A 4,889-nucleotide genomic window follows, 5' to 3' on the forward strand; every position below is an offset into this window, starting at 1 on the left:
GAACATCAAAACAAGCATCTAGTTATTGCAGACCACCAAAGACAGAGAGATGCTCCATGAGTGATTCTTACCTTTCAAAGTGACTGTTCTGGGGCAATTTCACTCCCCTTTCTCTCTTACAGAAAAGGGAGACAGGCTATGTTTTGAAGTCTCTGCTAGTGTTTCCACCCCAGTGGCCTGTCCTAGGACCCTTTAGAGTGGGGCTACCAGGAGAGATTTGGATCTTTCAAACTCATGCACTCAGGAGAAGGAGGGGATATGATTTTGAGAAGCATGCAGATCCATACGGGCTTTGGAAGCTGTGCTGTCTGCACAGACCCATTTGAGCTTAGAGGTCCTAGGATGCCTTAGCCAATGGCTCATGACAGTCTACACAAACTGTGTGAAAAAAGCCTTGTCTTATTCTCAGAGCCAGGTCTCTTAATAGGCACCATCCTTTGAGGTGTTCAGAGCCCCAAACTTAGTAACGTCTGACAGGCCAGAGATGTTACCAGGGGCGAGCCTACAGCCCTTGCAGCTCTTGATTATACTGATTTTTTCCTTTTGTTTCCTTTCCTTTTGTTTTTGTTTTGGAAGGAAGGAAGCATTCTGCACTGCATGCCTAATGTAGATTTTGACTTGGTAGACCATCTTTGAAAACAGTTATTTTGAAGGCTGACTGGAAGGACAGCAGTGTACCTTTCCTTGGTGGGAGTTCTTGGCTTTTTAGGGAAAGGTACTTTTGCTGCAATGAATTCTGTGGAAGAATCTGGCCTGGGAGGCTCCTCTTGTCATTGTCAGTTTCCATGCCGCTTCATGGAGATCCAGCTCCCCATAGGTGCCAGATTTCAAAATATTTCTCCTCTTTCCTTCATGAGTTGTATGATTTTGGAAGATTATGAGCCCTTGAGTGGTCTACTTTTTGCCTAGTGCCTGTGTGAGTTAAAAGGCCTGGACAATGGTATCAGTTGAGGAGACTTGCTAAGGAAAAAGCATGTATGACTTGCAACCTTGCAGTCTTGCTTCCTGACTCATTGCCACAGCAATGGACCACAGTTTTGAGATGTAGTCATTAACCCAAGAAGAACCTTCTTACCTTCCCACATCTTGGTAGTCCATGTGCCTTGCCAGCTGCTACCAAACGCATCTGCTTCTAGTCCAAGTCCCTATGGCACAAGGAAGCTGTGCCATCATCTAGATGGCAGAAGGACGATGGAGAAATCCACAGGGCAAGGGGAGTGCCCTTGCTATATGTGTTATGAGGGGAAGGGTATAATCCTCTCCGCAAGCATTCAGGCCACACCTCCAGGAACAAGCTCACATTTGAGCTACTGGGTATAAATCAAGGCAGACAGAAGAAGTAGGAAGGACTATTGACCTAAATATCTGGCCTCAAGACCACATTTCTTCCTTTCTCTATTTGTTTGAAGGCTTTGCTGGATAATGCTATGAAATAAGGGAAGGGCATTTATGCGGGATGTCATGGTACAGGTTCTGTGGTGTACCTACCGCAAATGAGTTGGGGTTGGGGCAAGTATTAAAATGTCTTACACAGCACGCTGCAAGGGAGTTTGGAAGAGGTCTTCTCCAGTGGTGCCCTGTTTATATGCAGACTGGGCATGTCTAGGGCACTTTGTAAAGCACTGTGCTGGAACTGCAACTTGTGTCTGAACACAAGAGACCTTGACAAGGCCTTATGGTAATGATATAACAGGATGGTTTGTATGGGTGCAAGGACATTGTCAGATTGATTTTAACATACAGATAAACCCTTAAAGTAAATGAGAGAAAAAAGTTTGTTAAGTGACAATTATCTTAGGGCAGGAAATGATGCTGACCTGAAAAACACCACGCCAATTTGAGTGGATATGTCAACTAAGGACCATGTCCTGTCCTTATTTAGGTAAGTTGTCCTTCTGGGGCAGGTTCCACAGCTAAATCGGCTCTCTTGTACAACAGATGCATTATCAGCTTGACCTTCTCCTCAGCTCCTTATGCAACTGTTATGTTGTAAATCAGTCTGAAGCCTGATGTGTTCTGGCTAGCCCCAGCTCATGGATGGTTCCTACGGATTAATCTGCTATGAACTTGGGCAGCCTCCAAATTGTCCTGCAATGTAGGCCCAGAGAGAGGGATTTCAGCAGAACATCACCATCTCCCCAGCAACGACTGGACTCTGTTGCACTCAGCAGAATCTGAACAAAGCAAAGATTCTGCCCCATTGGCTCCAGATACAGCTATGTGCACGCAGCCTATAGGTGGAATGAGCGTGAATAATGGCAGACCCTGAAAAAGAAAGAAGAACTGACTGTTACTGCCAGTGTGGGAGACTTTCACTAACTTACATGGCCACCCTTTCAGCTCCACATACGTAACTGTTGTCCTCAGCAAATGGGTTCAGTATGAGCAAGGATTACTTACACGATAAAACATCAAAAAGTGCTGTTGCAAAAGTACTTGAAACTGAAAAAATACACTTGGAAATAAATAGGGGGCATTGGGAAATCACATTCTGGCAACTGCACAAAGTGTGTGCATTTCCCATAGAATTGAATAAAAATAGATTGTGCCGAAAACAACGATAAAAAACCCATGGGAATGCATGTCTGGCACTGTTTATATTCCACTCCTGGGGCTAAAGTTGGAATATTGAAAGGGTGGTGCAATTATGAATTTTACTTTAAAAATGTAAATATTTCTGTTTCTTATAAAAGTATAAAAAATAATCACATACTTTCTTTGATGATCCATAAGTCTACATTAAATAGCCAGTCTTAACTCACTGCAAGTCAACTAAGTTACTTATATTGCATTCGTAGAGTGATTAATATAATGGGGTCTTTAGGTTCTGGCAAAATAGAAACAGTAATGCCATATACAGACATATATGTATGCATGTGTATTTATTTATACATGCACACAGATATACTTATATGAGAGAGAGATAGAAGGACAGTTTTTCTGTTCCAGAATCTGTAAAGGTCATTACATTTAGATTATTTTTTAATCAAATGCACATTTACAAGTTCTTATAAACAAACCATCCTGAGACAAACGGGGGACTTGGCACTCCAGTGCACAGCTCTGAACCATCTACATTTGTCCTTTAAGGCCTGCTGGTTTGAATTAAGGTTCTTCTCTCAAACGTACCTCTTCCAACCACAGGCACATGTCTTCCCTCACAGACTGAGCAATACCTGAACCCCTCTTGTCTGATGCCTTTAACACACAAAAGTGTCTGTCATACAGTATGTCTATCTACCTGACCCAAGCTGTGTGTAGGCCTGCAGAGACACCCAAGTTGAGAGAGAAACACATCCTTCAGTAGGGTGGTTTTACTCCCTAATGCCTCCCTCTCAATTTTCACCAGGATGAAAGTCTGCAGGAACATTACCACAACACTAAGGTTCAAACTCAGGAAAATATTTCAGCTGGTGCTTATGTGTCCTCTTTAACCAATACTTATGCAGATGCTTTACTCTTCCTGCCAAGAATACACACTAATTTCTTCAAGAAAATAATGAGTAACAGTTAAATCTATTGGGAAGGATGGAAGACACCAAACCGAAAGCCCAACAGTTAATGTCCACTGAAAAAGTTGCCTCTTCCTCAGGAGAAGACATCCCTTAGAACCACAGACTCCACAGCTCTGAGCCCCTCCTTTTGGAAATCAGCTCCCAAGAAACCTAAGATTATTCTCATAACAGATTTGTTTGGAGGAACATTGGCATTTAATGAGCAGTGCAAGGCATGGAATTGTAGGATTGTTCTCCATCCAACAGCTATTTCTACTCCTTTGCTCCCTGTTTTTGCCGCACAGCAGATGATCTGACGATTTCAGACCTAAGCTCAGGAATAGTAAGAGGAGAAGAGGGTTTGGAGGGAGAAAGTTCATTTTTCAAAAATCATCAGATTCCCCAGCAACCTCAAGGAAAATGAAAGGCAAAACTATCCATTCACTGTAGCTCTTTTCCATTTAAGTAATACCCAAGCATCCATAGTAGTGACTGTAGGTTTTTAAAAGTATATTTGAACTATTATTTTCTCACTAGTACTTCATATTTCTTAAGAGCTAAGAACTACTGCATCTTTTGGTGTATTTTTGTGTTCCTCTAGAGACGTGAAATAGTTTGACTTTACAAGAGAAGATGTTGAGCCATTTCTGATAAGCAAGACCAATACTATTCTTTGCCTTAGGGCTAGAAGGAACCACTAGACTATCTAGACTGATATCCTTCATCACTCAGATCATTCAGTATAAGCCTCTTCTACTGAGCATAATAACAACTGCTTAGATAAAGGCTGTGAACCTGCCCAATCTTTTTACCTCAAGGCATTTCCTTCAGCTTATGAATAATTCCTGTATCTCTTTTCTGCACATCTCTTATTTTTCCATATTCTTTTGGGCATATGAACACCAAAACTGTAGGCCATACACTTTTACTGGTCTCAAGAGTGTTTTACAAAGGGAAGATCCCTTGTTCCTATTTTCAGTCTCCCTCTGGAAACATCCAAGAATCTGATTAGCCCCTTTCTCTACAGAATTATACTGGGAATTCAAGTAGAGCTGTTTCTCCATTTTGATCCCTACACCCTTTTAGAAGCACTGCTTTCCAAGATAAAGTCCTCCCATTCTGTAGAAACAGCTTGCACTCTTTCTTCTGAAGTCCATGACTTAGTAAATAGCTGTGTAAAGAAAGATTTTATTTAAATGGACAAGTTATCCAGACCGCTCCATGCTTTCCTGAGCTCACCGATATCACTGTTCTGACTGAGTTTTGTGTCATCTGGAAATTATACCAGCAACATTTATACTTGTCCCAAGTGATTGCAGGAGGTGTTGAACAGAAGCAGCCTACTGTCAATTCCCAGGGAACTTCTCCATCTGATGATGATTTTCTGTTGTCAAC

Source organism: Egretta garzetta, unplaced genomic scaffold (assembly GCF_000687185.1).
Source record: "Egretta garzetta isolate BGI_Z169 unplaced genomic scaffold, ASM68718v1 scaffold33, whole genome shotgun sequence".
Taxonomy (NCBI): domain Eukaryota; kingdom Metazoa; phylum Chordata; class Aves; order Pelecaniformes; family Ardeidae; genus Egretta; species Egretta garzetta.